The sequence below is a fragment of the Elephas maximus genome, chromosome 20 (genome assembly GCF_024166365.1).
Source record: "Elephas maximus indicus isolate mEleMax1 chromosome 20, mEleMax1 primary haplotype, whole genome shotgun sequence".
In the NCBI taxonomy this organism is placed as follows: Eukaryota; Metazoa; Chordata; class Mammalia; order Proboscidea; family Elephantidae; genus Elephas; species Elephas maximus.
In genome coordinates this window covers 23,212,752-23,237,323 of record NC_064838.1, presented here as the reverse complement: position 1 = coordinate 23,237,323, position 24,572 = coordinate 23,212,752, and positions in this window count along the sequence as shown.

The following is a 24,572-nucleotide window of genomic DNA, read 5'->3' as shown; positions in this document are numbered from 1 at the left end:
AGCAAGCTGAGTACAACGATTACTCTTATCTCTGACTCAATCCTCAGAAAGTAGCATTAAACCATATTGTTTCTGTCCTGGAACTCTTTATCCTTTGACACAAACAATACAGAAGCATGATGCTGTTGTTAGGTGCCATCGAGTCCATTCTGACTCACAGTGACCATCTGTACAACTGAAAAAATAATGCTCAGTCCTGCTCCTTCCTAACAATTGTTGCTGTGTTTGAGTCCATTGTTGCAACCACTGTGTCAATCCCTCTCGTTGAGGGTCTTCCTCTTTTTTGATGACCCTCTAATTTACCAAGCATGATGTCCTTCTCCAGGGACTGGTCACTCCTGATAACATGTCCAAAGCACATGAGACAAAGTCTCGCCATCCTTGCTTCTAGGGAGTGTTCTGGCTGTACTTCTTCAAAGACAGATTTGTTCGTTCTTCTGGCAGTCCATGGTATATACAGTATTCTTCACCAACATTGTAATTCAGTGGCATCAATTCTTCTTTAGTGTTCCTTATTCATTGTCCAGCTTTTGCATGCATATGAAGCAGCTGAAAATACAATGGCTTGGGTCCAGCACACCTTAGTCTTCAAAGTGACATCTTTGCTTTTTTTTTTAAACACTTTTAAGAGGTCTTTTGCAGCAGATTCAATGGGTCATTTGATTTCTTGACTGCTGCTTCCCTGGATGATGATTGTGAATCCAAGTAAAATCGAAACCTTGACAACTTCAGTCTTTTCTCCGTTTATCATGGTGTTGCTTATTGGTCCAGTTGTGAGGATTTTTGTTTTCTTTATGTTGAAGTGTAATCCATACTGAACGCTGTGGTCTTTGATCTTCATTAGTAAGTACTTCAAGTCCTCTTCCCTTTCAGCAAGCAAGGCTGTGTCATCTGCACACGCAGGTTGTTGGTGAGCCTTCCTCCAATCCTGATGCCATGTTCTTCTTCACGCAGTCCAGCTTCTCAGATTATCTGCTCACCATACAGAATGAACAAGTGTGGTGGAAGGATACAACCTCGACACAAACCTTTCCTGACTTTAATCCACACAGCATCCCCTTTTTCTGTTCGAACAACTGCCTCTTGGTGTATGTGCAGGTTCCTCACGAGCACAATTAAATGTTCTGGAATTCCCATTCTTTATAATGTTATGCATGATTTGTTATGATCCACACAGTCGAATGCCTTAGCATAGTCAATAAAACACAGGTAAGTATCTTTTTGGTATTCTATGCTTTCAGCCTAGCTCCATCTGTCAGCTGCAATGATATCCCTTGTTCTATGCCCCTTTTGAATCAGGCTTGGATTTCTGGCAATTACATCTCTGTGTACTGCTGGAACTGTTTTTGAATGATCTTCAAAACAAAATTTTACCTGCGTGTGATATTAATGATATTGTTTGATAATTTCTGCATTCTGTTGGAACACCTTTCTTTGGAATGGGCACAGATATAGAGCTCTTCCAGTCAGTTGGCCAAATAGCTGTTTTCCAAATTTCTTGGCATAGACGGTTGAGCACACCCAGCAACCCAAATATTTGTTAAAACATCTTGCTTAGCATTCTGTCAATTCCTGAAGCCTTAATTTTCACCAATGCTTTTAGTCCAGCTTAGACTTCTTTCAGTGCCATCGGTTCTTCATTATATTCTACCTCCTAACATGGTTGAATATCAACCAATTCTTTTTGGTACAGCGACTGTGTATTCCTTCCATCTTCTTTTGATGCTTCCTTCATCATTCAATATTCTGCCCGTTTAAAAAAAAAAAACAAACAACAAAACCTAGTGCTGTCGATTCCGACTCATAGCGACCCTATAGACAGAGTAGAACTGCCCCTTAGAGTTTCCAAGGAGCACCTGGCAGATTCGAACTGCTGATCCTTTGGTTAGCAGCCAGAGCACTTAACCACTACACCACCAGGGTTTCCATTTTGCCCATAGAAGCCTTCAAAATTGCAACTCGAGGCTTGAATTTTCTCTTCAGCTCTTTCAGCTTGAGGAAAACTAAGTGTGTTCTTCTCTTTTGGTTTTCTAACTCCAGGTCTTTGCCCATTTTACTACAATGTTTTACTTTGTCTTCTGGAGCCACCCTTTGAAATCTTCTGTTCACCTCTTTTACTTTATTATTTCTTCCATTCACTTTAGCTACTCTTAAGTTCAAGGGTGAGTTTCAGAGTCTCTTCTGACATCCATTTTGGTCTTTTCTTTCTTTCCTGTCTTTTTTAATGGCCTTTTGCATTCTTTGTGTATGATGTCCTTGATGTCATTCCACAACTTCTCTGGTCTTTGATCATCAGTGTTTAATGCATCGAATCTATTCTTGAGATGGTGCCTAAATTCAGGTGGGGTATTTTCAAGGTCATACTTTGGCCCTCGTAGCCTTGTTTTAAATTCCTTCAGTTTCAACTTGAATGTGTCTATGAGCAATTGATGGTCTGTTCTGCAGTTGGTCCCTGACCTCATTCTGACTGATGATATTGAGCTTTTCCATCATCTCTCTATACGGACATACTCGATTTGATTCCTGTATATTCCATCTGGTGAGAGTCACTTGTATAGCTGTCGTTCATGTTGAAAAAAAGCATTTTTGATGAATTTTGGTCCTGCAAAATTCTATCATGCTGTCTCCAGCGTCCTTTCTATCACCAAGGCCACGTTTTCCAATTACTGATCCTTCCTCTTTGTTTCCAATTTTTGCATTCCAATCACTAGTAATTATCAATGCATCTTGATTGCATATTTGATTAATTTCAGAGAGTAGAATTTAGTAAAAAAAGCTTTAATTTCTTCATCTTTGGCATTAATGGTGGTACCTAAATTTGAATAATAGTCATATTAACTGATCTACCTCATAAAATCACTGACAGTGTCGTACTTCAGGGTAGATCTCAAAATGTTCTTTTTGACAATGAATGCAATGTCATTCCTCTTCAATCTGTCATTCCAACATAGTATACTATTTGATTGTGTCATTCAAAATGGCCAATACTAGTCCATTTCAGCTCATTAGTGTCTAGCATATTGATCTTCAAGCATTCCATGTCATTTTTGAAAAATTTCAATTTCCCTAGATTCACACTTTGTACATTCCACGTTCTGGTTATTAATGGATATTTACAGCTGTTTCTTGACATTTTGAATCATGGCACATCAACAAATGTAGGTCCTGAAAGCTTTACTTCATCCATGTCATTAAGGTCAACTTACTTTGAGGAGGCAGCTCTTCCCCAGTCATATTTTGAGTGCCTTTCAACCTGAGGGGCTCATCTTCTGGTACTATACCAGACAATGTTCTGTTACTATTCATAAGGTTTTCATTGGCCAATTTTTTTAGAAGTAGATTGCCATTTCCTTTTTCCTAGCCTGTCACAGTCTGGAAGTTCCACTGAAATGTGTTCACAATGGGTGACCCTGCTGCTTACTTGAAATACTGGTAGCAGAGCCTCCAGCATCACGGAGACATCACAGTATGACAAACTGACAGATGAGTGGTGGATTGTAACATGATGGACTCTATTAACATATCTAAGAAAATAACATGCATAAGAGAAGGATAAGAGAAGGTAGACTTTGCAGAGATATAGTAAAAATAAATTATAAGAACAAAGCTTGGCTGTTCCAACCCTCAAGCACTGTCCAGGGAGCAAAAATGCCACTAAGCATCCAGAATTTAACAATTTCCACTTCAGTAGATGGTATATCTCTTTAGTTTGGTGACGAGTATGATACAAACTTACATAAAATTGAAATCGTATAACTCACATTGCTCAATTTCATGCTCACAAAGTGACTTTTATAGCCCAATTTGGCACAGGAAATGTAGCAGGAGAGCCAGCTGAGGAGACCTGAGATATCATTAAGCAATCTCAACGGTTGCAGCTCACGCTGCAGACTATATTTTCGGTAGTATTCTACACATCAGTCTCGTGTTTGGTTACTGTGACTATGACCCCTGAGAAACTGTGCTGTCATGTTCTGTTGGTAAATCAGGTTTCTAGCTTGCCAAACTGTAAACCAGGAAGCTTCTTGGGAGGAAAGAAGCCAGGCTTCCTGAAGTAAGCAAAACCCTTTGGATCTCCAAAATTAGGCTTATTATTGTCTTCAAATTTCTAGAGCCATAAATAAATCATCTCAATAACTTCAATTTTTTGATTACCTACTTTCGATCAGCCACTGTCCTAGGGGCTTTAACAGTGGGATTGGGTTCATTCTTCTTATACATCAAAATGTATGCTAGCCAAGCTCATATACTTTCATGCATTGCTACCTATAATCAAAATGCATTTCTTAAGCTAACAAATGACCATATTTTACAACAGAGCAGACAAAAAATCCAATTAATGAACTTGATCATTATAATTCTCTGACATTCCCAATAGCTTATATTTTATCTAAGAAGCCAGTTTGATAATGATTTTAAGCCAGGCACTCTGCAATCCTGGGTTATTTTTGAAGAATTTAACTTTGATATATATTTGATTAAATTCCTACTGAAATATTTTTTTCTTTTTATATGAACATCTTGAATGCCTTTTTATCAGTTAAAAGGTGTTTTCTGTACTAAATTAAATTGAGGTATTAGTATCAATTTAATGCAACAATCTCACTGCTAGGAATTTACTCCACAAATAGATATGTACTTGCAATTTTATGTTTAATATATGATCTGGGATGCTATTTGCAACAGTATTTCTAATTGCAAAAAATTGTGGAAAAAAATTTGAATGTCTACCAAGAGCAGATTGGTTAAATAAACATAGTACAGCCACAGAATAGATAAAACTGCCTTTAAAATGAATGAAGTAGTCTGACATTCCAACATGAAGAACGCTCTAAAATACAGTGTTCGATTAAAAGAAAAGTTAAGAACAAATAAGTGTATATACTAGTATCACTATGTAAAGAAAATCTATATGATAAATACAACACGTATGACAAATCACATATATACATACATATATTTATATGCACAAACACCCTAGTATGTGTGTTGTTGTTTGTTTTTTTGGAAAGATACACTAAAACTTGTTAGCATTTATTATCTCCTTTGGGGAAGGGAATTGGGTTTGGAAACCTTTTATTTTAAGCCCTATAAAGGATGCTAAGTCTTGTTCATTGCTGTCTCCAGCACCTAAAACACTGAAAACCGAGGCTTGCACACAGAAAAATATTTAGTAACTCTTTGTTGAATGAAAGAAAATAGGAAAAATAAACGTTATTGTTTTAAGTACCACTTGAGCTTTCTAACCAGGTGCATGTATTGTATTTAATTATAAAAAAACGTAATAAGGATTGCCTTAAAAAAAAAAAAAAGAAAACCCCTTGCCATCAAGTTGATACCAACTCATAAAGGCCCCATAGGACAGACTAGTACTGCCCCATGGGGTTTCCAGGGAGCAGCTGATGGGTTCGAACTGCTGACCGTTGTGTTAGCAGCCAAGATCTTAACCATTGAGCCACTAGGGATTATCTTAGTTGGGTGATAATAGGCCATTTCAGCTATATCCTGTATAGTTAATCGCAATGAAACATTATATGTGACACTTACTTTGTTGCTGTGACGGTCTCACCTGTTCAGCCACTGCTTTGACCTGCCTCTCCATTCCTACTCTATAAAGTACGAGAATCGCATTCGTCCTGACTCAGATCAAGGTGTTCCTGATTTAGTAGTCAGATGTGTGTTTTCTTCTCTGCTCTAGACAGAATCTCCATAGATGATCCGGCTTTCTGTCTTTTGCTTTGCCCACTCCTTTGGGCATTGTTGACCATAGCCAACTTCAATGAAGCTGTCTGTAATGGCTCATCCCAAGTGACCCTTATCCCCTTTCCCTGTTCACCTCCCTTCTGTTTTTAGTCCACAGGAGAAATTATACTGGTACGTATGTACATTTCAACTCTTTCCTAGCTCTCTCTTCTTTTCCCAGCCCACAAAAATGTAAAAACCCAAGGCTCAGTCCTCAGCCATTATAATGCTCTCTATCTCTGCTCCTTCCCTGAGTGATACAACACTGGCCCGTGGCTTTAAAAGCTATCTAATACCAAGCATGCAAAATTTTACATCTCCAGCTTTAACTTCAACCTAGAATTCCAGTTTTGTGTATTTTAATGCACTTTGCAAAAATTTTACTTAGATGTCCAGTGAGGATCTCCAAATTAATTTCCAAACCAAACACACAATTCATTCTTCAGTTTTTCTCCATTGCAGATAAGGTCCAGACTAGTCACTGAGTCGCTCAAACCCAAGACTGGGTGTTATTTTAGAGTCTTCTTATTCTCTCACACTGCACATACAATTTATTAGCATGTCCTGGCAGTTTTACCTCCATGTATGTTGAGAATTCCCTCGCTTCTCACCACCACAGAAGCTACCACCCTAGTCTAAGTCACAGTCATCTTTATCTTAAACTACTTCTTCTACTTCCTGCTTCCTTGTTTGCACCCAGCTCTTCCCATAGTATTCATTATTCACAGAACAGCAGGATTTTTTTTTAATATACACACATAGATCATGACAGGATTCTTTTTAAAAACTCTCTAAGAGTTTCCAATTATGGTTAGAATAAAATTAAAACTATTTTCAATGACTCTTCAATATCATTTCTTAGCACATGACACAAACTCCCACCCCTAACCTCCCTGCCCGCACCAGACACTAGGTCTTCTTGCTATTCCTGAATTCACCAAAGGCATTCTCACTCTCCAAATTTTATACTTTCTGTTCCTTTTGCCTGAAAAATTTTTCCTTCAGCCCTTAACATGGCTCCTTCTCAACCTTCATGTCTCTGTTAAAACCTTCTTTCCCCGTGAGATCTTTCCTGACAAATTTGTCTCAAACATCATCCCTTATCGCCATTTACTGTCTTTTATTGGACTTTTTATTGTACTTTTCACTATATGGAATTACATTATGTACCTGTCACTTTGTTTATTGTGTCTTTCTCCCACTAGAATGCAGTTTTCCTGAGGGCAGTCACATGGAAAAAAGTCATAAATATTTTTGGATTGCTGATTCTGTTGCTCTCCTCCAATCCTTTTTTACATATCCTTTGACTATAAATCTGAGAAATACTACCTAAGAGCTTGAATAATTGAAATACACAGTCTATGAAATATTACAGGATTATACTTGCATTTTCATCAGAGATTTTAAACTGTAGATTCATGCTTACTTTTGGTCATCAATGGCCTCTGCATTCTTTCACATGTACCCTCATACTCTGTTTTCAACAATGTATTTCTCAGAAAAAATGGGGTAAGAAAGCACTGTGACCCAAAAATACAGATGTCCATTAACTTTTAGATTAAGTTTCTAAGCAATGATAAATTTTTGTTTTATACTGTTTTGCTTGTTTATTTGTTTTGAGCTTACAAAAAAAGACAACAACAGAAACCTTTTGCCACCATCAAGTCAATTCCAACTCATGGCAACCCCATGTGTTGCAGAGTAGAACAGCTCCACAGGATTTTCTTGGCTGCAATCTTACAGAAGCAGGTCTCCAGGCATTTCTTCTATGGTGCTGCTGGGTGGCTTTGAACAGTCAACCTTCCTGTTAGTAGTCGAGCGCAAGCCATTTGCATCACTTGGGGGACATTTTAGCTTACCTCATACTTTTAATCCTGACCTGAACAGGACATTTATCTTGACTGATGCTAATCTTAATCCTTAAAAGGAGATTGTATATCAATAATCAATAATCCCTGACTTATGTGTTGTGAAAATATTAACTTGCTTCAAAGTTCAAGAAACTAGAAATTCAGATTTATTTCTATTTTTCGAATTCTAATCTAAAGGAAGTCTTTTCAACACCATATGTCGGTATCAACCAAATGTAATTCCCAAAACAACTGAGGAACTTCAGCTATGTCATTTGCATTTCTGAAAGAGTCTGACAGTAGAAGGAGTCATTGCAGCATCTTAGCACATATTCAATGTTTTAGGAAAATATAATTTATTTTTCCTCCTTGCAAATGAAATTTCTACTCTCAGGTAAAAATATAAAGGAAAATAATATAATAATACAAATACTTAAAATTAAGGAAAGAACAAGGTGGCGTGAAGTCATTTTCCTGACTTCTCTCCATATGCAATGAATACCCTGGAAATAATCCAACAGGCAATGACAAAAAGACTCTGAAAGCTGGCAAGTAGAAGGCAGACTGGATAGGCCCTCAGTATTTAAGGAAGGACAGTGCAGTGAGTTTTCTGAGTTTTCTTTGTATCTTCTACTTATCCTAGACAGGGCACCAGAAAGGCTAGTGCCACAGAACCACCCACAGGCATAGACAAAAAAATCTAAGAGCAGCCTGCTTTCTTGGGCCAAATATCAGAAAGGGAAAGTCCACCGGAGACCTAGTGGGAAGTCCTCATACCTACTCCACAACCTGGACAGCGCCAGGCAAGCTGACCCACCTGCAGTGGCAGCTTCAAAGCCCTGGTGGCTGAGCCAAACTGCTGTTCCAATCTGGGGCACTGGTGATGGCCTCATCTGCTCTCAGCCTCAGCAGCAAAGCTGTGGGGGGACAATCCACACACGGGCAACAACAGCAGAGCCCAGAGTCTTCCTGCCCTCAGCTCAGTGGCATAAGGATATCTGGGTGCAGCTTCTGTCCACAAGCCCTGAGAGGCACCAGGTGACTCAGAAGCAACAGCGGCCCCCCAGGCAGCACCAGCAGTGATTTTGTGGGCGCTCCAGCAGTGCCAGAAGAACAAGGCAGACTAGAATTGCATTTGCAAGGTAACTAAACACTAAAATGTCATTGGAATTACTGTCTACAAAAGTAGGAGAAAGCCTACATGCTAAACTGAAATTGGGTGGCCATCTGCTAAAGAGAAGATTTAAATAGGATTAAGAGTCTTCTAATATAATAACCAAATGCCTAGGATACAAAGAATAATCACTTGTCATACCATGAACTAGGAAAATCACAACAGGAATGAGAGACCATCAGCCGACGCCAATACCAAGAGGAGTCAGGTGTTGGAATTATTTGAGATGTATTTTATAGCAGATGTCATAAAATTGTTTCAACAAGATACATTGTGATGTATCTTGAAACAAATGAAAAAAAAAATTCAGCCCTCCCTCCCCCACCCCCCGCAAAAAAGAAATTATAAAAAATAGCCAAGTGGGAGTGGGGAATTGATTTTAAATTGGTACAGATGGTGGAGGAAAACGGTGGCATGGAGAGATCTGCTGCAGCCAGGGCTGTGACAGTGGCAGTGAACAGGTGACCCAAGAACCAGGGTTAACAATGTCTCATCCATGAACTCCCTGTGATCCCCAAAATTAGATAGGTGAAAACAGTGAAACAGTGACTGGCTTTATGTGGCAAGCTTGTTCTGAAAAAGAAATGACTAGCAACCAAGTGTGAAATGAAGCATTTGTTATCTGCAGACCTAATGAACAAAGTGGCTGTGTTGATCATGGATACCGAGTCCGTCAATGACCAGAGACTGTGCAATGGTGTTTGCTCGGAACACTATGACTAGCTCTATCCCGGTACGTACTTTGTCTTGGAATATTCCAGATGATCTTCAACACCTGCAGTTATTTACAGAGTATGGCAGGCTTGTAATGGAAGACACCTACCAGAAGCCATTTCAGACATAAATGTTTTTGATTTGAGATAGGAGTTATCCTCATGAACATTCATATAGTTGGGAAGGTGAAAACAGTTTTATTGTCGACGATAACCCAAAACTGGAAACTAACCCCATGTCCTTCAATACATGAACGGTTAAAGGAACTGTGGCATATCCACAGAACACTACTCAGCAATAAAATGAATGACTTATTGACATACGCAATTATTCTGTGTAAAAAATACCAGTCTAAAAAATCTATTTACCGCACGATTGCATTTACATAAAATTCATGAAATACCATAATTATACAGATGAAGAACAGATTACTGATTTCCAGGGGTACAGATGGGAATGAGGAGGGAGTGAGTGTGGCTGTAAAGGGGTAGCACAGAAGAGACTTTTGGTAATGGTACAGTTTACTATCTTGCTTGTGACAGTGGTTACATGAAGGTACATGTGTGATACCCTTGCATAGAAGAGCTGTACACACACACAAATACACACAGACAGAAGACAAGTGCATGCATATCTGGTGAAACCTGATAATCTCTGTGGATTATACCAATGTCAGCTTCCTGGTTAGGATATTACACCATGGCTATGCGAGACATTGACATTGGAGGAGGCTGGGTGAAAGGTGTGAAGGACCTCTCTGTATATTTCTTTGAATTTTTCTATACATTCATAATTACTTCAAAATAAAAAGTTAAAGTCATTAAAAAAAAATAAGAGCTAGGTATCATATGGTATCATATGGTAGGACTTTCTCAGAGGAAGCCCTATCACATAGCAAACTAGAAGACTGCTAACAACTTCACATCTACAAATCTTCACTAGGACACTGTCCTTCAGCTATGCCATGATAAAATCTTGCCACGCTCCACATGGATATGCCGAACACTTGATCGCTGCAGGAGAATGTGTTCCACCATTATTTATATGATTTTAGTGAGTTTAAGCAGAGCCCTGGTGGTACAGTGGTTAAGAGCTTGGCTGCTAACCAAAAGGTCTGTAGTTCAAATCCACCAGCTGCTCCTTGGAAACCCTGTGGGACAGTTCTACTCTGTCCTATAGGGTTGTTATGAATAGGAATCAACTCGATGGCAGTGTTTTTTTTTTTTTTTTTTTTTAACATTGTCAATGCATTTACTAAAATGTCATTAGAATGTTGTGAATTCAAACTTAACTTTGAAGGAAATCCGGGTGCCAGGGAGGAGAAATAAACTGCATACGAATATAAAATGTGCTCTGTGTTGTCAATATGCACACATATTCTGAACAAAGAAGTATAAATGAGAACTAAAGTCTTAAACTGTGCACACATTAAAATGAACTGCTCATTAGTTTAAAAAAAATTAAAATCTGTGTAGGCTAGGTAGTAGGGGAAAGAGTCTCATCCTTTAAGTACTATGTAAAACCATTCTGATATATGCCAATCATTCTCAAAACAATTCACTCTAGAAGATGTGTGATTTCCGGTTTTGTGGAGTGTTGTCTTTACTCCCGCCTCCACTGCAGTCTGTAATGAAGGAGACACACTCTCGTCCGTGTGTCCTGCGGTTAATGTACCTCATCTCAGCAGATGCTTCGCCAATCATAAATTAAAGGAAGGCTTTACTGCCTCTCATTTCTCTGACATTCAGCTTGTCACAGCACCGGATGCAGCATTTTATGAGACCTACTAAATCCCTCTTCTTGGTGTTTTGTTACAAGTAACTCTATTTCTTTCCCATCAATAACTTCTTAACAAACAAACACACAACTTTGTGGTTAGAACAAAGTTTCCAGGACCTCTGCGTAAAGAGCTAGTTTGGAGGATTACTCTGAAGACTGATGAAAAACATCTGAATACCTGCTCATGTGGGTATTGCTTCTTGAATTCCAATTGGTTCCATGAAAACTCGAATAATTCTGAGATAATTCAATCATGTACATTATCCCCTTCCCCTTAAAATTCACTGAACGGCAACATTCGTGATTCTTAGAAGAATGTCACTTCCATTATTGGATATATTGAAGTCTTAGAAAGAACACATTTCCCCTTGAAAAGATTAGAGTTCAAAAAAAGTGGCAGAAAATATTGTTTCAGTACTCTCCAAACAGAATAGAACAGGATTTATGCCAACCTCTAGCTTGCTATACTTCTGTTTTCATTCAAGGATTAGAGTGATTGCAGAAGACTTGGGATATGAATTATTAAGTGGACCTAACAGGGTCAAAGGATTCCAATTCAGTCAATTCACGATTATTCAGTTGGGAGCTATCCAAGCTCATTGCTATCTCTGTTTTTTATCTCAGCTGCTTCAATTCTTTGTTCTTTTCACTGTTTATGTTTTTCCATTATTAATTGGTTGGCGAAAACAGAAATTCATCAATGTCTTTATCCCAGGCTCCCCTAGCACACTGATACGATGATCTGTGTATTGAAACTTCGATGAGAACGTCCACAATGACTTGGCAAGTAGCTGTTCATTTATGTATGCACTGCATTACCTGGCATGAGTGGACTTCAATAAAGGTCTTATTTACTTACGAAGAAATTAATCCTCACAGAGCATACAGTATAGTAGAGGGAATCAGTGAATAAGGGTACAAGTTTTTGGGATCAGCCATATCTAGGTTGAAATATTTCAAAACCAAACCCCTTCGTAACTTCCTGACTATAAAACTTCAGTGAAATTAAGCAGCTGATCTAAACTTCAGTTTTCTAATCTATAAAACCAGTTGCCCTTGAGTCAGTTCTGACTCATGATGACCCCATGTATGTCGGAGTAGAACTGTGCTCTACAGGGTTTTCAGTGGCTGATTTTTCAAAAGTAGATTGCCAGGCATTTCTTCCAAGGTGCCTCTGGATAACCTCTAGAGGTACTCCAATATAAAACCACAGGAAATGGAAGCAGAGGTGCTGGGGGTGCTCGTGGCCACTGAGTGCTGCTTAGCACCACACACTACAGGAGCTGGACACTAGGGAAGCTGAATGTGCTGCAGCACCAGGACCAGGAAACAATACCCTTTTATCCTGCAATGACTCTCCAGCTCCCTCTACCAACAAGCCTTAACGTTGTGCCAGCTGGCAAAGGAAAACCATTTTTCACAGAGCAAGAAAAACATGAATTTGGAGCTGAGAGGCAATAAATCAATAACTGACACATGGGTATATATGTGATAGATTTAGGTACAGATCTATACATATATCATTAACCAAAAAAAAAAAAACCAGCGCCATCGAGCTGATTCTGACTCATAGCAACCCTATAGGACAGAATAGAACTGCCCCATAGAGTTTCCAAGGAGCGCCTGGTGAATTCAAACTGCCTTCCCTTTGGTTAACAGCCTTGTTTAGCTATCTCCTAATGATATATGTGCCACCAGGGTTTCCACAAAGAGATGCACAAAGACTGAGCCCTTGCATACAAGTTGGGACAGCTGTAGTGCACACCTTGTTTATTTGAATGATGCTGTGACACCTGAGTCTATTCTTTGACTTACCCCTTCAACCTAGATTCCAGAATAGAGCACATCACAGTCCACTCATTAACACATCAAGGATCAAATGGCATCATTAACATCTCAGGACTTCTATTTATAGCCATTCAAGGGTGGAAAACCATAGCGTCACGTTTTCTCTTGGCAATAAATGAGAAGGCTCTGAGCTGAATTTCTCCACAATAATGTGTTAGGTAGGGAAGGGAGCTCCGTTTATTGTTGAAAATGTGAGGCCTTTTCCTGAGCTCCTGAGAATTTAAACACATTAAAATATACCAAATACACATTTGGCCAAATACCAAAAACCAAATAATAAAATCAATGTTGAACCAAAGCTAAGGCTTAAAACAAATATCAGGATCATAAAATGAAGTTCTGGAATACAAAATTAAATCCAAAATTTTATTTAAAAAATGTAACGATTTAGTAAAATTCACTATTAAGCATTTTGAGGTTAGATCACAGAAATAAACATTCTTTGCACTAGATACATTATAGTGCCCATTTGTAATATTAAAGAATAGGTCACTGTATCTGAAATTGGTGGAGGCACATATATTTTTGGCTGGCTCTACTGGTATTAGAGACTGCCGATGGTGATGCCGTTACTTAATTATTTAGCTTTCCTTCATCTACATATGGAGCCCTAGTGGCACAGTGGTTAAACATAATATAGCAGATGAAGATCAAGGCTCTTTTCTCCTCCTTTATTCTTGCATTAGAAGGTTTGTTCAGTAGTAAAATTGAAATCCCATTGCAGCTAGCCCACAAACTGAAAATTCTTGTACTGCTTAAAGAAAATGCTTTCAATGTATTTTCTGAAACTGACGCAAGCCTGTTTTCTTATTTTTTTTACTTCTAATATTCTTTCAATTACTTGGTTGTTTCTCACAAGCCTTTGAGAAAATTTTGTTGTTACACCTTTAATACAGAAATTCAGCAAAGTAGCGAAGTAGTAGGCTTTCTAGTAAACAAGGTCATTTCTGAATTTCCACGTTGCTTACACACCAATTTCAACATCTCAGAAATACGATGTTACAAAGCTCTTTAGAGTGGAGAACATGAGAAAATACTAGTCAGAGTATTTTTGTCGTTTTCAGCAAGTATCAGAAGATCGTGGCAAATGCACACATTCAGTGATGACAGAAATGATGTTAAAATAGGCAATTATGCTTCCAAAGGCTGAGGCAAAAGCCCAAGCTTAACAGCTGCTATCGAGACCAAGGCAAATTCTGGTGCACCCTTAAATGCACAGAAAAACTGAGACCAGCATGTCTAAGACTTCTGGAAAACAGCTGAGTTCTGTGATCATTAAATCCTCCACATTAAGGCATTAGACTGTGTGCCTGTTCTTGAACTAGTCTTGAAGAGACAATGTTCAGAATTCTCAACTGTATTCATAGGTTTTGTCCACCATCTCTACAGAGGTGGTCTAGAAACACAAACCCTAACTGAATTTCATGTCCTCAGAGACGGGGACTCTTGCTCCTGCAGTCACACTGACACAAGATGACGCTAGCATTCCTTTCCAAGACTAACCAACCTACTCCTCTTAACTTGAACTTCCTGTAACATCTGGAATATGTCTCTCAGTCCTTTTACTCTTTCCCTGCCAAGACACACAGGTTTCCCCAATCCCAACAAAACCTTTCCATTAATCAGAGACGCTCCTCATCTCCTTTACTACATTTTCTCTTTCCATTTCCCCCTCCATATCTCAACTATGTGGTTTATATTCCTCCCTTGTCAATATTTCCCATTCCTCTCTTATTGATTTTTTACCCTGGCCACTATGCTGAAAGAACCTCAACAATTTCTCAATTCCTTTGAGTCACATTTCTTTAATGCCAGTCTCCAAGGAGGAGAGGCAACTAGTTATTATCCCATTACATTATTTTTGCCTAATTGAATATTTTATGCCAGGTTTATGCATAGCAGCACCGTGAGAGGATTCCTTTTCTGTTTTTTCTTAAATAGGATTGAGCCCTTTTGATTAATAGCCTGCCCTCAATTAGCACATAATACATATATTCATGAAAATTACAAAAGCTGAAAAAGAAAACGTTATCTGAACTACAAATTTACCCGTTTTCCTTTTTTTTTGGAAAATCCCTGCTAAAAATATAACATTTAATTTGGAAAGAAATCAGCTACCATAAAATGTTATCAGGTATTAAATCTTAATGGAACTAAGAACCACATTCCTCTACATAATAGAGATGTAAAATATTAATTTAAGCGTCAGTTTTGACCTCCCTCACTCTTCCAACACCCCTGGCAGGGGAATGACCCATAGGCATGAAGGCTCTGTCCGGTACAAATTCATGTTCTCTGAAAACTGTTAAAAAATCATTATCGATCTCTGGTAGACTCCCTATGGAATTCACCACAGCAGCTGTTCCAAGTCTTTTCCACCCTTCTCAATACAAAGTAAGGAAATTATAATGCAGAGAGATGTTAACACAAGGAATTGGGTGCAACTGCGTTCCACAGGGGGCGCTCCAGCTGGAGTTGCGCAGGTGGCTGATGTATAGGAAAAAAAGAGAGAAAAGCTTTAAGTTCCTGGTCGCTTGGGAGCATCAACTTGCTCTCCTCTGGAAAACTAGGGAATAGTACTCAGACATGGCTTCCTTGAGGCTGTAAGAAAGTGGTATGCCCAACTTGGTACCCTACTGGTTACTGGTGTGGCCCAGGGATATCTGATCTCTAGGTAAGTGAAGAAAAGATGTTAAAGGGGTAATTGCAGCAGCAACTTTAAATGAAGAATTCTGGGGGCAAAAGCTCCCAGCGAGAAAGACGGCTGAGAACTTGAAAGTGACATGGAACCAGAGGTGCAAGAGTGCCAGCAGCAATGGCCAAACTGACAAAAGGAACAGGGTATGGTATATGACATACGGTGAAAAGGGCTGCATAAAAAGGGTAAGTAATTACATGACCTGTTGCTTTTCTTAGCTGCCCTAGAGTTGGTTCCTGGACTCATGGCAACCCCACGAGCCAAGGAAAGCTGCTAGGTCCTATGCCATCCACATGATCAACTGGGGTCCTGACACTTGTGATTCATAGGGTCTTCATCAGCTGATTTTCAGAAGCAGATCACCAGGCCTCTCTTTCTAGTCTGTTTTACTCTGGAAGCTCCACTTTTCAGCAAAATATCAACACATAAGCCTCCACTGACAGACAGGTGGTGGCTAACCATGAGGTGCATTGACCAGGAATGGAGCCAGGGTATCCTACATCCAAAAGCAAAAATCAAACCCATTGCCATGGAGTCAATTTTGACTCATAGTGACCCTACAGGATAGAGCAGAACTGCCCCACAGAGTTTCCAAGGCTATAAATCTTCATGGAAGTAGGCTGCCACATCTTTCTCCCTTGAAATGGCTGGTGGGGTCAAACTGCTGACCTTTCGCTTAGCAGCTAAGCCTTTAACCACTGCACTAAAGGTGGCGAGAATTCTACCACTGAACCACCAATGACCTCATTATGTGGTCAGGTCTGGTTCTAAATCCTTTACATTTAATCCTCACAACAACCCTATGGGATGAAATAATTTATTTTCCCCATTACACAAAGGAGGAAACTGAGGCTAAGAAAAGTTAAATGACATATTCATGACCACATAGTTAATATGTGGTACAGTCAGCAATTAAATCCAGGCATTTCTTCTGTAGAGCTTCAGCACCTAAGAAGAGGGGGATGTAACGGCGAACAATAACAACCCAACCCGTGACTTCACAGCTTTTACCATCTATGGGGTGGAGGATGATCCTGACAATCACAAGAGTGATTGTCTAAGTGTTGAAAGGCTAGGGAAAGTTTCCTAGAGAACACGATAGCTAATTAAAGACCTGAGATGAAAAGAACTTAGACCACTGAAGAGACTACATATATATATATATATATATATATATGTATATGTATATACATATATATATTCCAAAAAAAAGTACAAGTGCAAATAAATGCCAGGATGAAAAGAGAACATGTGGTGTTCAGGGCTAGAATCTGGAGTGCATATGGCAATAGATGAAACCGGAGATGTACAGTGGTGAGATCCGAATAGGACATGCATACCACATTAAAGAATAAGTAAAAAGGAAATGTGGAATGAGTAACTCACTGGTCTAGAGTAGTTCAGGATTCCCTGGGTGACACAAACAGTTAAGTGCTTGGCTACTAATGAAAAGGTTGGTGGTTTGAATCCACCTAGAGGCACCCTGGAAGAAAGGCCTGGAGATCTACTTCTAAATGATCACAGCCATTAGAAATACTGTGAAGTACAGTTCTACTCTGACACACATGGGGTCACTATGAGTTGGAATCACTCTAAGGCAACTGTTATGGTTTTGGGTTTTTAGAGTCGTTTATCCTCCTGGCCCACGTGGATTACATTTCAGAGTATGGATATATTTTCAGCTAAGAGAATTTTGAATCTCAGCCTTGGTTTTTACATGGCCATCTTTCCTCTTTGTGCCTCACTGTCTCTGTGTCACTTCTCTTTTTATAAGGACACCAATCATGTTGGATTAGGAAACATTCTACCCCAGTACGACCTCATGTTAATATAACATCTGCAAAGATCCTATTTCCAAGTAAGGTCACATTTACAAGTACCAAGGGTTAGGACTTCAAGATATCTTTTAGAGGACACAATTCAACCCATAACAGTAGAACATGACAGATTTTATTTTGAACATGTATATAAAAACATGCAGATGTTATGGTTAACATGAGGTTCTTGCTTGGTGGTAATAAGGTCCCTCTGCCTCTCTGCTCACTTCTCTCTTTTAGATACAACCTCATCCTGTAGATTGACTTCTGCCTCATTAACATAACTACCTCTAATCGTGACTCATTAACATCATAGAAGCTAGGATTTACAATAGAACAATCACATCAGATCACAAAATGGTGGGCAACCACACAAAATGGTGGGCAACCACTGACAGACAGGTGGTGGCTAACCATGAGGTGCATTGACCAGGAATGGAGCCAGGGTATCCTACATCCAAAAGCAAAAATCAAACCCATTGCCATGGAGTCAATTTTGACTCATAGTGACCCTACAGGATAGAGCAGAACTGCCCCACAGAGTTTCCAAGGCTGTAAACTTGAGGCATTGGTGAGCGTTGGTGAGGCTGCTAGGATTTGAGCAGCCATGATTCTGGAGAGAACAGAAGCTTATTGAGGTGAGCACAACATTCTAAATGCTGTTTTTCCTCTTGGAGTATTTGTCAATGCTTGGAGGAGGGCAAGAGGCTGAGAAACTGTGCATGCCAAAGCTGTGATGAGATCTAAAAAAAATCTAGTGAGGTTTTTCAGTAATTTCAATATTCTAGGGAGGCAAAAACTGGAGTCCTGGCAGTCAGGAAATGAAAGGATAAGATTCTGATAATAAAGTACATATAAAAGAGTCTGACATCACAATAGATTTCCCCTTATGGCATTTCCTGATTTTTAAGCTACACACTGTGAAAGGGTAAGAAGCTGAGTTGAAAGCAGCTGAAAAATACTGTCCGTAAATTCCAGACTGCTAAGGAGACCAAAACAATAGCTCAGGATATACCGAGGTGGAAGAGTCCTAGTAAACACACAAAGTTCTTGTTTGGAATCCTGAAGAGGATCTGGGACTGGTTGTGAGCACCTGCACATTCCTGTTCCCCCACAAAAACACCAAAGAATAAACAAATGAACAAGCAAATAGTGGAATAACCAACTTAGTCAGAACTCTGGAAACCAGTCAAAGGTTATAGCAATTAAGTGGATGCTGAATCAAAAGACAATGCCTAAACAGTAGGAAAGCTTTGGTTTTCTACATGCCATAACACATCCTGCATTCATGGATTGGAAGACTCAGTAATGTTAAGATGTCTGTCATGGATTGAATTATGTCCCCCCAAAATATCTCTCAACTTGGCTAGGTCATGATTCCCTTGTATGATTGTTTACCATTTTGTCATCTGATGTGATTTTCCTATGTGTTGTAAATCCTATCACTATGATGTGATGAGATGGATTAGTGGTAGTTATATTGATGAGATCTATAAGATTAAATAGTGTCTTAAGCCAATCTGTTTTGAGATATAAAAGAGAGAAGTGAGCAGAGAGAAATGGGGACCTCAGACCACCAAGAAAGCAGTGCCAGGTGCAGAGCATGTCCTTTGAACCTTAGGTTCCTGTGCTGAGATGCTCCCAGGCCAAGGGAATACTGATGATGAGGACCTTCCCCCAGAGCTGACAGGGAGAGGAAGCCTTCTCCTGGAGCCGGTGCCCTGAATTTGGACTTGCAGTCTACTAATACATTTCTCTTTGTTACAGCCGTCCACTTGTGGTATTTCTCTTAAAGCAGCACCAGATGATTAAGAGAATGTCAATACTACCCAAAGCGATCTACAGATTCAATACAATCTATATCAAAATCTCAACAGCATTTTTTGCAGAAATGATAAAAACAATCCTCAAATTCATGTAGAACTCAAAGGTCCCCAAATTGCCAAAAGAATCTTAACACAAGAGAAAGATTAGTCCAAACAACTAATGGACCACAACCACAGTCTCCACCAGACTGAGTCCAGCACAACTAGATGGTGTCTGGTTACCACCACTGACTGCTCTAACAGGGACCACAATAGAGGGTCCCAGACAGAGCTGGAGAAAAATGTAGAACAAAATCGTAACTCAGAAAAAAACACCAGACTTACTAGCCTGACAGAGACTGGAGAAACTGAGAGTATGATCCTCGGACACCGTTTTAGCTCAGTAATGAAGTCACTCCTGAGGTTCACCCTTTAGCCAAAGATTAGACAGGCCCATAAAACAAAATGAGACTAAAGGGGCGCACCAGCCCCGGGGCAAAGACTGGAAGGCAGAAGGGGGCTGGAAAGCTGATAATAGGAATAGGTCAAGAAGGGAGAGTGTTCACAAGTCATGGGGTAGGTAGCCAACGTCACAGAACAATATGTGCACTAATTGTTTAATGAGAAGCTAGCTTGTTCTGTAAACCTTCATCTCAAGTACAAAAAAAAAAAAAAAAATTCTTGAAACAGAGCAAAGTAGGACTCATACTTCCTGAATTCAAAACATACTATAGAACTACAGTAATCAAAACAATCTGGGGCTGGTATAAGGACAGATATATAGGCCAACGGAATATGAGTGAGTCCAGAAATAAACCTATACATCTATGTTCAATTGATTTTTGACAGTGATGCCAAATCCATTAAATTGGGAAAGAATAGTCTCTTCAACATGGTGCTTGAAAGACTGGATCTCCAAATGCAAAAGAATCATATTGGACCCATACCCAAGCCCACATAAAAAAATTAATTCAAAATGCATCAATGACATAAGTATAAGAACTAAAACCACAAAACTCTTAGTAGAAAACATAAGGGTCAAACTTGAAGACCTTGCTTTTGACAATGGATTCACCAAAAACACAAGCAACAAAAGGAAAAAAAAAATTCAATTAGACTTCAGAAAAACTAAAAACTTTTGTGCACCAAAGGATTTTATGAAGAAAATGAAGAGACAAAGTACAAAACGGAATCCTGAGGAGTTTCACTCTTGAAGTAGGAGCAAATCAATGGTAGAAAGAACTTTTACTATGCTGTATTTCACCCTAAATTTAACTCAGATTAATCTTAATGAGATTCAGGTGATCTGCCTCCACTCTAACTTCATGTCAGAAGGTAGAGCAAATCCTTTATAGAGGAAAATAGCATCACACAGAGTATTTACAATATATCCTATTCAATGTATGGCATTCAAGAAAACATCATTCATACCAAATATATCAGTCAGCTATACTCACAATAATGCTGCATGACAAATACCACCACGATGTTGTAGCACAGAACAATGAGCACTTATTTCTTGCTTACACATCGGCAAGTTGGCTAGCATAGATGTGCCCAAGGCTGTGGGTCAGCTGGGGAAGTTCTGCTTTAGATTGCATGCCTATATATGAGCAAGGGTGTCTCTGCTCTGTTTCATTTTGGGGCTCAGCCTGAATGGGTGACAGTTACCTAGACCATGTTCTTCTTTGGTGACAGCAGAAGCACAAGTGAGCAAAATCAACCACACAAGTACATTCTAAGCTTGCTCCCATATCACTTCCAACAAAAACACATCCTTCAAATCCACCCGGTAAAGTTCAAAGTGGGGGTGGGCAAGTACGCTCCACCATTAATAAGGCCATGAGAACAATGCAGATAATTAATCCAACTATGGGGTAAGTGGTAGGGTTGGGGAGAAGTGGGACCAAGATTCAAACTACCATGGTTTACTCTCTAGGCCACAATTATTTGCGTCACTCTCACACGCAAAATACCATTATACTCACGACAAAGCTCAGAAAACCTCATCCAGTTATGTCATCATGTTCATCTAGATTTGCTTATTCCAGGAATACAAGATTTTACAATCATTTAAAAAATCAATATTTTCATTTATCATATTAACAGAATAAAAAAAAATAGGAGAAAAAATCATGATCTCAGTTGATATGCAAAATCAATTGATAAGATTCAACTTACATTCATGATAAACATTCTTAGTGAACTAGGAATATAGGGGAACTTAATGGAGCCCTGGTGGTGCAGTGGTTAGGAGTTCAGCTGCTAAGCAAAATGTAGGCAGTTCGAATCCACCAGCCACTCCTTGGAAACCCTAGGGAGAAGTTCTACTCTGTCCTATAGGGTCGCTATGAGCCAGAATCCACTCACGGTCAATGGGTTTGTTTGTTTATAGCTACAAAAGCTCTGGAGAAAACATCATATTGACTTGCAAAACTTTTAAAGCTTTTCCCTTGAGATCACGACTAAGACAAAGATGCTCGTTCTCACTGCATTTATTCATCATTGTCCTAGTGATCCTAGCCAGTGCAATAAATCAAGGGAGAAAATTGTATGAGGGAAGAAAGCAAAGATAAAATTGGAATTATTCACAGATCACACAATTGTGCATATAAAAATACAAAAATAATCTGCAAATTTAGATTTGATATGTGAATTTGGCAAGTTTATCGACTATGTGATCAATACAAAATAATTCATTATATTTCTATAGAACAGTTACACAGCAATAGATAAATGAAAAGGAGATATCCCATTAATAACATAAACTATGTCAAATATACAGAAACAAATAAATAAAAGATACATACAGCCTCTACAAAGAAATTATCAAGAGAAAGAAAGACCTAAATAAGTGAAGAAATGTGCCATGTTTATACACTGGGCAACTCAGTATTGTTAAGATATCAATTCTCCTCGAGTTGTTCTATAGCTTCAATATAGTTCTATTTAAATTACAGCATGTCTTGTGTGTGTGTATGTACATATATAAAAACGAAAATCTGTTGCCATCAAGTTGATTCCAACTCCTAGTGATCCTAAAGGACAGAGTATAACTTGCCCTATAGGGTTTCCAAGGAGCAGCTGATAGATTTGAACTGCTGACCTATATATATACATAAAAAAAAACTGATTCTAAAATTATACGAAAACGCAGAGTCAATAGCAGTGCATCACATTGCGTGAGGCTAAAGTGACCCACTTTATAGCAAAGTGGGTGTCGCCATGTGCACCTGACCATGGTGTCCCCGGATTCTAACATATACTGCACACTCAGAAGTCCATAGACTGGTAAGTGATGGAATATACTTCAAGGTGCAGGTAAGGTAATATCTAGGAGAGAACTGCCTGTGAAGACAGGGGACCATCCTCCAGGAAGAACTGAAATATGTTGCTATGTCACCAACAGTAGAATACCTGGGTCCAACATCCAAGGTGCAACAGTGTGGGTGACCCATTTACCATCATTCCTAGTGACCCATGGGACATATATGCTTCTTGTTTCATCAACTCCATGCTCCGAGGTCCAAAAGGACACAATAAAATCCCATTGAACTTATAGCTATGGCTGCTGTTTAATTATGTTGTGTTCCTTGTGCCAGGAGACCCATAGACAAGGAACCCACCCACCCACTGCCATTGAGTTGATTCCGACTCATAGTGACCCTATAAGACAGGGTAGAACTGCCCCATAGTGTTTCTAAGGAGCTCCTCGTGGATTTGAACTGCTGACCTTTTTGGTTAGCAGCTGTAGCACTTAACCACTATACCACCAGGGTTTCCTAGACAAGGAAAGGAGTTGATATATTGGCAGAGGCAACTGACCCTGGTCACAAGGAGATGACAGGGCTACCGTTACATAACGGGGGCGGTGAAGAGTATGCTTGGCACTTGGTGATTCACTGGGAAGACTCTTGGTGCTCCACTGCTAAATTTGACCGGCAAGCGCACCTGCTCTGGCCTGAGAAGGGCAAGGTGGCCAGGAGCTCGGATGAAAGCTCAAGACCAGGTACACTGGAAGCTCCTGTTCATGCTAGTAACCTGCCTCAGGTATGCTTCACCGGGAAAGGAGACCAACAGGAATCCTGAGAAGTTGTTCACAGATAGGGTGAACATATTATAAGAATCAGTGGATTTAAGCAACAAGGCATGAGCTATCCTGGGTGTGCCACCCACAGCAGGCCTTCAGGACAAGAAACTCATACCACCAGCTGCCAGGAATGTATGCTCCTGCTGTGTTGTCCTCGGGCTTCACCTCCTATGAAGGGTACTATCTCATCTGTGATCCAGACCCCTCTCCAGGGTATGGCCCCTGGCCTCAATCTGGGTCAACTCAGAAGGAACATTCCAGCTCTAGCCTGTGAGATGACTAAGCCCTTGGTTTCATCTGTATTATATTTTGCCTATGCTCAATCCTGCTTTCTTCATTTTCTTGGCAGAGTTGTTCCCAATAACACTGCCCAATAAATCTTTTTCAGGCAAATACCCATTTCAGGGTCTTTTTCCAGGAAACCTGTCCTGAGACAGCTTCAAAATGTAGTTTAAAATACACACATCTATGGCTAGACTGTCAGCACCTTGAGGACAAGGACAGACTCATATCCTGTTGCATGTCTGGCATCTAACATAGGGCTTTGTACCTTGTCTGTGCTCAGTGCATTTAAAAAAAAAAAAAAAAACCACTGGTTGTTGAGTCCATTCTCACTCATAGCGACCCTATAGGACAGAGTAGAACTGCCCCTCAGGGTTTCCAAGGAGCGGCTGGTAAATTCGAACTGCTAACCTTTTGGTTAGCAGCCGAGCTCTTAGCCACTACACCACCAGGTATAATGGTTGACAAAATCAACTTCTTGAAAGTAAGACTGCATCTCAATGTTTTTTAAACCTCATCATAGCCTCTAGCAACCACTCAGAGGAGGCTTTAAATAAATTTGTGCTGTTCTTTATAAGGAAAGATCAACTTTTAAGGTATGTTGTTAGGTACCCTTGCGTTGATTTTCAACTCATAACAACCTCACGTGACAGAGTAGAACTGCCACATAGGGTTTGAAAAAAAAAAAAAATTTTTTTTTTTTTAGTCTTTAGGGAAGCAGCTCACCAAGTCCTTCTTCCATGGAACAGCTAGGTAAGTTTGGTCAGCAGCCA